The sequence below is a fragment of the Pteropus alecto genome, unplaced genomic scaffold (assembly GCF_000325575.1).
Source record: "Pteropus alecto unplaced genomic scaffold, ASM32557v1 scaffold185, whole genome shotgun sequence".
Classification (NCBI taxonomy): domain Eukaryota; kingdom Metazoa; phylum Chordata; class Mammalia; order Chiroptera; family Pteropodidae; genus Pteropus; species Pteropus alecto.
The window spans coordinates 5,442,028-5,453,574 of NW_006438088.1; the positions used below are offsets into that span (position 1 = coordinate 5,442,028).

Consider the following 11,547-nt stretch of genomic DNA (forward strand, 5'->3'; position numbering starts at 1 on the left):
CAAGGGAGCCCTAATCTTGTTAACCACCCTGTACCTTGCTTTCTCCATTCTTCCTGTAATCTTTCTTATGTTCCCTCCATAATTCCAAAAGTACAAAAGAAACTGCAAAACTGTCATTTTCCAGAGCATTTGAGAGCTTGTCTCTCAGCATGTCATCAGTTTGGCTCATATAAACTCAGATAAACTTATAAAAATTCTCTAGGTTTGGACGTTTCTTATGTGGACAATGCTATGTTTTGGAGCATGTAAATGTGCCTATTTGTTTTAGTTTTGCTATTGAGTATAACTTTCATCAATTCACGAAAAGATTCTCTATCTCATTTTAATTATAATTTTACTTCATCTGAATAAAAATACAATAACTCTGGTCTCTTTTTTATTTAGTATTTGGCTAGTGCTCTTTATTCTTTTATATTTAATATTTCTTTGTCATTTTGATTTACATATTAGGAGCCTCGTATCCTAGATTGTTTTACATTTATCCTGGTATTTGCCCTTTAGAAAGGAATTTTTTCCTGTTTACTTTTATTATTGTCTTAACTCAGTTTCTTGTGTTTTCTTCTGTTATTTTGATTTATGCTTCATCTTTTTTACTTTCTTGGTATTCATGGTGTTTTATTATATCTTTGATTTCTGTTTATTCCTATGAGTCACATATACTTTTCTGAAGTATCTATCATTTTATTATTCTTTCTCTGGGCCCCCATATTGATCATCAATCATCTTCACTCTCAGTATTTTAAACTCTTTTATTTTTTGTTTGACACTCTGGGAGACTTTTAAGTTGATATCCCACGAGACCAATTTTTATTATGTATTGTCAATTCTATGTATTAACTTTTTCAATTCAGATGTTAAATTTGGTTCTACATTAGAATACTTTTTTTTTAAATTTCAGAATACTTTCTTTTTAGCCCAGTCTTTATCTTAATGAATTTTCTCTGTAATTTTCTGTTCTTTTTCCATAGTTGCCATGTAGACTTGCTTCTTTTAATGACATTAAGAAAATATCATCTGTAATTTTTCTTTCTTAAAGTTATATTTCAAAGACAAGATTTTTCTCTGAGTCTCAGGAACTATGTTTATAATTTCTTATAATTCATTGTTTGTGTGTGTTTTAATTGTTTACATATTCTTGAATCTAAAGAGACTAGGATTTGCTCATTGATATGAAAATGGATGTATTTCGGTTCATTTAGTGGCCCTCTGCAGGTTGACTGTTTACCAATTTTATCTAATCTGAAAGGCAGATTGTTTTTAAAAATATTTGAAAACAATAGAAAGTCATTATCAGGGATGGTTTGTCAGTAGAACTGTTTGAAGTTAAGGAAATTAATTAGTTAATCACTCAAGAATTCATCCATCTCTAAAATTTCTTAAAACTTCCTCTTGCTATTATTTATTAATGGCCTTGCCCACCTCTCATAACACCAATCTGGTGAGTTCTAAGAACATAGAACAGCATGTGGCTTTGACTAGCAGCTCTGTGGAAAGTAGTGTTTGTTTGAACTTGATGATATCATTTCCTATACAATTCAAGATGTCCATTTTTTTTTTTTTTAATTTCTCTAACACTTTCAAAATGAGCATGAATTTTTGCATCATTCTTTGCTTTGGGATTAGTGATACCAAGACAGCTGTAATAGCAACAGAAATTTAAATCCTAACAAACCACAAAATTAAATACCAGATTTTCTACTCTTCAAACTCAGGAGAAGACTATGAACAAGTCAAAACTTGTCATGTGCTTCAGTAATTGGAATGTGTGAGGCAAGTTTCAGGTAAGCATCCCAGTGAAGCAAGTCGTCAGCTTCCACCGACACACTTAGTTTAAAGAAAATTCAATGGATTGACAACATTTATCACAACGTCATTTGCTTTGGTTGGCCTTCATGCTGGCAAAGATCAAAAACCTGGCAACATAGGCTGCATTTCAAAGATCTTATCATTTCAATGAAAAGAGACTCCCCGACCCCACAAGTTTGATTTGTTTTCTATGTGCTGTGTAAGACTCTAAACTTGCACATGTCAACCTTATATGAGTGGGTGTTTCCAGGGAGAATGAGCTGAGAAAAGCATGAATGGATGTGGTTTGGGAAAAGAATAGGATATGAATTTCAGAACAGCAAAATGACTGCCTAAAACCACTTCAGAGAGAAGGAGAGAAGAAAGTGGCTTAGTGACAACATCTCAGGTGTGAGAAGTAACCTGAAATGCCTTTGGTTCCATGGTGTGAAAAAAAGAACAAAAGCGTTCTTTGCTTTTCATTCGGCTGCCTAGATTCTTCCCCACATTTCCTTCCTGTGTCCCTCCCATGTTCTCTGAGTACAATCCTTTGGAAAATAAATCTTGCTCTTCTAGCATTTAACGTCATGTCGTGTGCTCAGCAACGATCAAGATCAGAAAAATATCTCATCAGCAATTTAGATATTAATCCTAAAATTTTGAACTTTAAATAGATGCTTGAACTGGGTGTCAGATCTTAATTTAGATAAATAAAAATGTGTACAAGACGTTTTAGTTGTAGCTCAAATGCTCACAATTTATGTGGTCTCTAAGGCTGTGCAGCTTGTAAGAAGGAAGGAGTACTTTGGGGCTGATTTGCATTTTGGTACTTCTGGGTAAATGCAGGTTGTGAAGAATATACAAGGTGATGCCTTATTACATGTCTTCTGTGAATTTCAGGAAAATGTGATGCTCAATGTCTGATCAGAGTCTGTTATCTTTTTTTCTTCCATGGTTCTAGTTCACGCACATTGATGAATCAGAAGCAGACTCTCAGAAAAAGAAATAAATAAAGTGGTAGCCCTCGGCATTGCTGTCCAGTTGACTATTGTGAGGGTGGTGATTACTCTCCATGAATGTCTCAGTCCCTCTACCCCTCTTCTTTTCGGAATAACACTTGGAAAGAATGGGGGCGGAGGGGAAGATGGATTTGGGCTAATGCATAATACCCTCTTGCTTAGTCCTCTTTGCGGTCTTCGAAATAGAATTTCTCAACAGCTTGGATATAGTCTGTGGTCATGAAATAGTATTAGGCTAATAAGGGCTCAAAGTCTTGTTTTTGGCCTCTCAAGGATGGGGATCTTTCCAGGTGAGAGAAAGGCCACATAAGGAAGGTTCATCAGGCACTGGCCCAGCTGTTAAGGCAGGGGTTCCCAAACATCAGGTGCATCACTGCTTTTGGGGAAGGTGTTAAAATGCAAATGTGTAGGCCCTACTCCTAGAGATTCTGATTTTAAAAGTTAGCCATTGGGCCTAGAACTTTGCATTTCTAACCAGCAGCATAAATGATTCTGAAACCGGTGTTCCTCTTTGAGAAATGCAGTTCTAGAATTTCAGTTGATTTCTGCCTCTCCTCCTTGGCTTGGGTCCTTTGAGTTAGGCCCATAAAAAAAAAAATGTTTTTTTCATCTGCTCCTATTTTGATGAAGCTAGTTTTAGAATCATAATTTACTTCTAGAATGCTCTTACTGTTATTCAAAATAGTATCATTTGGCAAAGTGAAAATGATTTTGAGAAGAAGAAACATAAAAAGCTTTTGAAAAGAAAACCAGATCATGAGATGGCCTATTAAGCAGCAAGAATAGATTCAACTTTGAAGCTATGGAGAATTTTAGCAAATGGTCTCAATGAGGAAATGACTAATGGAGATTTGGGGAGCCAAGGGAAAGCATCATACTCCTGTCAGAAGTTATACCAAGAATGTTTGTTCGGCTAGAAGACCTTGTGACACAGAGAGAGCCAGGTGACGGGGAGATTACTGTTCTCATCACAGACTTTTATTCACTTATGTAGAAACACTTCCAGCTGAATTTGCATTTCCAAGACTGTGAAGAACATCCAGGGAAAAAGTTGTCTGGATTTATAAGGAGTCTTAAAACCTTGGCTTCAGCCTGAGTGTTTGGAGCTTAGTTTAAAACAACTGAGAGATTGATTCCATGGTCCCATTATTAGAAAAAACCAGGGTGGTGAATTTTTCAGTATGGGCCATAGTGAGCAATGGGTTTAGGCAAACACATGAGAAGAACAACATATAGGTACAGAAGAGTTTCCCCTTCTGTGAGAATGATTATTTCAGTAAAACAGAAAATGAAGTACACAAACTGAATTGGTAAAGGTATGCCAAGAAGCATAATGACCAACAGTAAAGGCAGTTGAAAATACTCTGGTATCTGTTTCCACTACAGTTCAGTTCAGACGACTATCATAGGGAGTAAGGACTAATAAATAATAATAAAATTAAGAAAAAAAAAACCAGGCAGTCTGGGGCACCCCTTTTCTCAATGCCCTCCAGCTTACCTTTTTGTAATGGACCCAGGTCTCCTGTGTCTCTAGATTGCCCTCTGGTGGTCACTGCCTGTACTGCTCTGTCTCTTTTGGGCAGAAAGTCTGTGGGATTTTCTTTGGAAAACAGACTGTCCTGTAAATCATTGCCTTCTCGTCTCACTATCTTCTATTAAATCTGACAAGATAGTGATTTTCAAATAATTCTAACAATGGACTCCTTTCTTCAAATAGTACTTCACGCAGAAGACTGGCATATAAACCAGTAGAGGTAGAGCTGATTGGCTTGAAGGGTGGAGGACGTGCAGCCATAACCATTTGGCCTCCAAAATGGAGGCAACCTTACAGCACACAGTAGGCAACTACTGTGACAAATTCACTATGCCAATGGGCTCTTATTCGTCATCTTAAGGGCTCTATTTGCATTAAGCAGAGCCATCCTGAAAATAATATGCATTCATCAGAACTCTTTTAGTTGGAATTAATAAAGCAAATTAATAAAGCAAATTAATAAAGCAAATTAATAAAGCAAAAAATAAGAATCTTTGCTTATGCATCTTCAAAACGCAAGGCTGTGATTTGAAATAGGACCAAATGTAGATGCTCAGAGGATGTCAACAGGAATTGTCTCCTCTTTCATCTTTTGGGTCTTTGTTAAAACTTGTTGGCTTTATCTCCTGTAAGTTCTCTCCACAAAGCTGCAAAAGAAAACATTCAGACTTACATGGCAAATATATCAAGACTCTATAAAAATAGAAACAGCTTTTTCCCTTTGGCTAAATCTCTGTCCCTTCCCTACTGTCCCTCCCCATCCACATAAAGGACTCTGATGGCTCCTGTTCAGGACCAAGATCCATCATTGCATCAGGTGCTGGGGTTATGTATTCTTGGCTCCCACATGGAATGAGTGTATTGGTAACAATCCTTATTACAGAACATATAGCTTTTTTCTCTTTTTTTAATAAAGGGAAGAGATTGTGTAAAGTGAAAACCAAATTGGGTTTCAGGATGAGAAGTTCCACTGTGCCATTAGAGCTCTATGTAGCTCCATTTCTGTGCTTTTGGTTCCGTCTGCTTTCTCTGTTGGCCTCTCAGCACATCTAGGAAACCAACTTTGATTATGCGGTGATCTGAAAGAGCAGCTGGCACCTTTTGTCATGGAGCTAACCATACAGTTGTCCCAAGAGCCAGAGATGCTGAAGGAGGAGATACAACAAAACTAAAGGGCTTGTGGCTCTGGCTGTGCCCCATGCTAAGCTGGTGACCCAGCAGAGAAATGACAGCATGTTCAGCATCAATAGTGCTTCATGGTCTGCACTGAACATCTAAGCATAAAAAAAAAAAAAATTTGTCATTGCTTCATTTGCGCCTGCCAGAGCTCATGAAAAATGTCTCCTGGTCTCATGCTAATCCAGAACTGCACAGTGATGGAACTCTAGGAAATGTGGTACTAGGTTAGCTAAACTGACACAATACAAATCTACCGCAGGAATTAACACAAGGTGGAAAGAAAGGTAACATTTAACTAGGTAGTATCTTAACCATTGGTCACACTGAGGATTTTAATCCGCAAGAGTTCCACGGACACTGAGCAGATCTTCAGTGCTCGTCTTGGGTCATGTTACTCTGTCTCTTGGCAGGGCCTGTTTTCCAGAAAGATGGAGGCGAAAGCTAGTCTGGATGATTAAGTTCTGTTGAGTATATTGTTGGGGAGCAGGAGAGAATTCTCCCACCCTGCCGTTCTGTAGTTTTCATGGATGGACTAGTTATAAAATAAAATTGACCTGAGACTACATTAGCTAGAGAAAAGGCCAATTTAATGTATGTGCACGTGCAAAAAAATCACGGTATGATGCTCAGATCATAAAATGAGGCTCAAAAAATTGATCGAACCAGACACCTTTCTATACTTTTTAGACAAAACAAACAAACAAACAAGCAAACAACAACAAAAAACAATAAATTTGTGAAAAATTGACAGGACAAAGAAAGTTAGCACTTACCAGAAAGGAACACCAACGTTCGGGTATTCGTTAGGAATCTAAACAAAGTTTGGGCTCGGATGGTAAATTAGTAAATGCATTTTCGACTCCGGACTTTATAACTCTTGGGATGAGGTTGTCTCTCAGTCCTTCAGAAGTGAGGAGGGCAGCTATCATTGAGATTTATTTCCTGCTTTTAGAGGGCAGAGGAGACTCAGAGAGCTCTTCCTGCTCTTGTTGCTTCTCTGGTGATTTTAGTTCAAAATAATCAATAAGCCATTGTGGAATATCTTAGGGGCAGACCGCCCTAGGTCCTGATAATATGAAAAACAACAGTAACCTTACCTCAGAGTCATTCTTTTTCAAGTTTAAGAATTGATCATTTTCTGGAGTGTCCTAGAGAAATGTTTTGTTCCCAAGCTTTCTCATTTTACATCTAAATCTATTCACACAGGCATGATAATGACAAAGAGTACATAGAGGAAAGATGGGGGCGGGGGTGGTGGAGAGGGGAGGGACTGGGGAAGGGATGAGAGAAAGCCTAGAGCTAGGATTTCTGACAGTGTCAAAAAGGGGTCATACAATTGGGCGGGACTTTTTAAACACTGAGCTTTACTTTTGTGGTTGTCAAATAAACAAATTACACACTAAATAAAACAAAGTAAAAAGATGAGTTTGTTGCTTTGAACCTGCAAGCCAGGAAAGTCAAGGCTGCAGGAGCAATGAGTTTCAAGTTGCTCACAGACCAAGGGATTTTTATGGGGTAAATGGAAAAGTTATTTAGCTTTTTCACCTGATTGGTTGCCCAGTGGTCTTCTTTCTTATTTGGAGCAGAGTAGCTGAGTCAGGGGAACAAGGAAGCCTAGAAATGATGTGAAAAGACTGGTATTTGGAGATTTGCTGGGGTCCTCTGCTGATTTCTGAGGTGAACTCTAAATTCCTCTAAGATTAGGTTAAGTTTCCATTATGCGCTTGCATTGATAGTCTCCGTTTTATCCTTGACATAAGTGACTCCATTTTATTTTGGTTCTTCATGGTGCAGCAATGTGTTGCCTGTTTGAAGTCAGCAGGGATGATTGACTACCAGTTACATCTGAGAAGGTGAACTATTTGTGTACATTTGTGTATAGAATGAACTAAGAAGACTGGAGCCAGAAGAAATTTATAAATCCAAGGGTCAAAATTAGAGTCAGAGACATCTATTTGTAGGTATAATAGGCAGATCTGAAAGTAATAAATAGCTTTTTATTTGAAACCATTGGTACGCTGAGAAGCAGCAAAGTAAAGTGGCTGAAACTATGGACTTCAGAGTCGAAACTACCGAGTTTTTACTTGGTTTCCGCTGTCTGCTAAGTATGGGACCTGGGGCAAGTTACTTAAACTCTCTTTGACTTCATTTATTTATACTTAAAAGGAGATGAGAGTAAGAATAGCTACTTATAATAAAGGTTAAATGATTTAACATATGTAACATGTTGACTAGAACCTGGCACATAGAAAATGCTATGTAAATGTTTACAATTAGTATAATTCTACATCTCTAGGAGTTAAAATAACAATACATCATCATTAGGAAGTTTTAAGCAACATGTTGAGAAACACCAAAAATGCTATTTTTCGAGTGGTTAATATCACCTATTGAGTGAGTACCCATTACATGGTGGGCACAGTGGAAGTACTTTCCAATTATTATTTAATTAAATCTGTACAGCAATCCAAGAGGATAGATTTTCTTATTCCCATTTTGTGGGTAAGAAAACCAAAGTTCCAAGTTGTAATTTACCCAAGGTCGCATAGTTAAAAAATAAAAGAATAAGGATCCAATCCAGTTCTGTTTGGCTATAAATTCCATGAGTGCTCCATCTACTCTGCCAGAAAGCCACACCCCACAGTTTTGGCAGAGAATCTGCCCCTAAGGCTTGTGCTTTTGCAGGCATTCTTAATCAAGCCCAGCTTTCTCTCAGTGCCCTGTCAAGAACCAAGAATTGAGCTTCCTGCATTGGAGACAATTTTAGACCTTTTTTTTTTTTCACATTTGTCATTCTGATTTATGAGGAGTGTCCTTAAGCCTAGGAAACTTTGAGATCCTCAGTCATTTTGGAGATGGAGGGACTGGTGATAAAGTTATGCATGTTGGGAACAGATTTTCCCTGAGGTTTTGCCCTCATATGGAGCAAGGAGAACTACCAAAGGGAAGAAGAGGATGGATGGGGAATATTAGCAAGACCCATGAATATTATCTGAAAGGGTTATCTGGATTAAGCAAGAAAGCAGGAGGTGAAACATGCTCTTTTTGAGAAAAGGAGAATGATGAACCCCCCATCCCTCTCCTCAAGAAGCTGTGATTCGGGGTCTATGGCCATGCCAACTTGAACGTGCCTGATCTCATCTGATCTCAGAAGCTAAGCAGAGTCGGGCCTGGTTAGTACTTGGATGGGAGACCACCTAGGAAGACCAGGTGCTGTAGGTGTTTAAAAAAAAAAAAATGAAGAAGGAGAAGAAGTTGTGATTCCCCCAAACCGAGGGAGCTCTGCAGTGCAATCATGGAGGCTCTGGGCTGCTCCATTCATCCCTCGGCACTGGATTTGCCCTTCAGGTTGTTCTCTAGGCTCCCTGCATAATTACTTTGTAATTCAAATTGTTGATTTGAGATCAAGCAGCCAGCCCTTTCTTTGTCAACATGTTATGCTTGCTACCACCAAATATGACAGTTTCTTCTTTCTTTTTTTTTCTTTTTCTTTTTTAATTAAAATGTTTGCAAAGGTAGCACTTAAAATGAATTTCAGGGGCACAATAGTCACATCGTGAGAATAACAATGTTTGTACATGGGAAGGCGTTTCTCTATTCACTTCCTCCTTGTCCCAGAAGATTTTTTTCAGTTTGTGTTCTAGATGTGAAACTGCTGGAAGGCCTTGGAAGGTTTCTGACTACGCCTCTGATGGAGAGAGTGAGAGAGAGAGAGAGAGAGACAGAGACAGAGACAGAGACAGAGACAGAGAGAGACAGAGAGAGACAGAGAGACAGAGAGACAGAGAGAGACAGAGAATAAAGGAGTCACTGCTCCCTTTATTCCACATTCACTCTCTTTCATAGGCTCCAGAGAACTGAATGCAGAATCAGCACAGCGCGTATTTCCTGTATCGGAGACTTTTCTAAACAGTCCTCAGGTATCTGAGAGAGTCTGTTGTCCTCTGCATCAACAACTCTATGGCCTCATGGTAAACATTATTTTGTTATTTCTGGTTCTATAAAAAAAAATCATAGAGAGACTACCCGAAGAAAGTTAAACAGAAAAAAAGGCTGTTGCTTATTTTTCGAAAATGTTTTTTCTCTCTCCCAAAAGAAACGTCGATCAAGGTAAGTTGATTCACAGACAGGAAAAGAACACTCTGTCTTTTCCATATCTTATCTGTTCCACTAAGAGACAAAAACTAATGATTGGTCGTAAATGGTTAGCTGATGCTTCTGTATTGACTTGTGGTTTGCAGCAGCCTTACTTCCTTTGCTTTGTGACATCATTTTCCTGTTCATTTCCCACAGTTGCATATGTGGGTTTATGTGATACACACTAATCCAACAAATGGAAGAAATTATGTACCATGTCGGAGAGCTTTCGGGAAAAGAATTTGGAACAAAGGAGTCAATACTTGAAGAATCTATAAAGTAAAAAGGGCGATGAGATAACCGACGAGGAATGCTTCTTAGCCTATGATTAAAGAATCCTGCTTGCCGAATGTTTTGAGTGAACCCACGATCTTTCTGCTTCCAACACTCACTCCTAGGCAAGTGGGCATATTGGGCTACTAGACAGAAGTTTATCCAACAAAACGCAATGGCTCGACCAAGTCGGAATGGCCACCAGGGGAAGACATTCCATCAGTAAGAGAAAAGATGGCTTCTTTGAGGAAGTGTGGTTTGAGGATAAGAAATCCAGGAACTTTAGGGTACGGATGCAACTCCTACAGAGAGAGAAAAGAGGGTTTGACACTGTTCCATTTGGCCAAAAAGCTTTCAGCCTGAAAAATGCTTCCCAAGTTAGCTTTGAGTCACTATAAATTCTGTCATCGCTGTAATTCTAACAATCTCACTTGCCCATCACTCTAAGAGCAGCTTGGAATTTCAAGGAAGTGTCACAAGTGCCCCTTGACTGATAATCCTTACTGTGAAAGAGGTACCCTGACTTGTAATTTTGTTGACATCTTCTGCTATGATGAGCACCTCTGGTAGTTGCTTACTGAATTCTCTGCAGCATTTTGGGGTTTCAGCTTGATAGTTGAAAATAAGGTGTTCTGCAGTGTTGCACCCCTACTTGATGTCTGTTTGTTTCTTATGTTTTCCACGCATCAGCTGCTGTATTTGCAGGAAGAAGAAACACTTATGTGTTAAGCTAACCACCTGCATTAAGCTCATTATCCAAGTAACTTGAACTCAGAATTTAGCTGACTGTAGAAAGGGTAATCTCTTTTTAGGACTCTGAGTTGTAGTTCTCAAGATGGTATCTGAAATAAACCAGTTTGCTCTTACATGGCCACAGAGCCTCGAGGAAACACTAGAGGCCCACAGAGTGTGGCAGTGCTTGGCCATGGAAAAATCCCATGGTTATCTGCAGAGCCATCACTACGCTCTGAGAGAACGACAGTAGGTTTAGGACCCAAGATACTGGTATATCTGAGTATCTTTAGGGAAGTCCCTCAGTTTTTCAGTGTTTACAACAGTGTTTAGCATATAGAAAGTGCTCAGTAAATATCTGTTGAACAGATGCCAAAGGAATGCTTAGCTGGGCGGAGCCTGGGGTGGGCTTTTTACATCCAGGGCTATGATACTCCGGCCTAAGAGAGCAGGCACCTCCTGCAGCTGTTGCAACAAATGCTGCCACGGGACTTCTCTCCTCAATAGAGTTAGGGTAGCTCGATATATAGAAGAAAAGCTTTGTGGTTACAATGACCGAGCTTTCGAGTGTGAGCTTTCAGAGCTCCAACTTATTCTTCTATAAATTGGGATAAAGAGACATACGGGACTGAAGCAAGTATTACATAGTATTATAGGTCGTTATAACTGCAAGAGCAGCTAGTTTACTGCTTAATGCTGTCCTGAGAATTTTCCGTACACCGTTCTGGGCATGTGGACAAAGATTAATGTATCTATATCATTCTGGGATGAAGGATTGCAAGAAAAAAAAATGAACATTTATTGAGTACTTTATATGTGTGTGTGTGTATATACATACACACATAACATATAATATATATGTGTATATAAAATACATAATATAGTATA

General features: G+C 38.7%; 1 pseudogene; it reads left to right on the top strand.

Annotated features, from left to right (window-relative positions):
• Window positions 1–8,620: 8,620 nt before the first annotated feature.
• On the top strand, window positions 8,621–8,739 carry LOC112482618 (annotated as a pseudogene).
• Window positions 8,740–11,547: the final 2,808 nt, after the last annotated feature.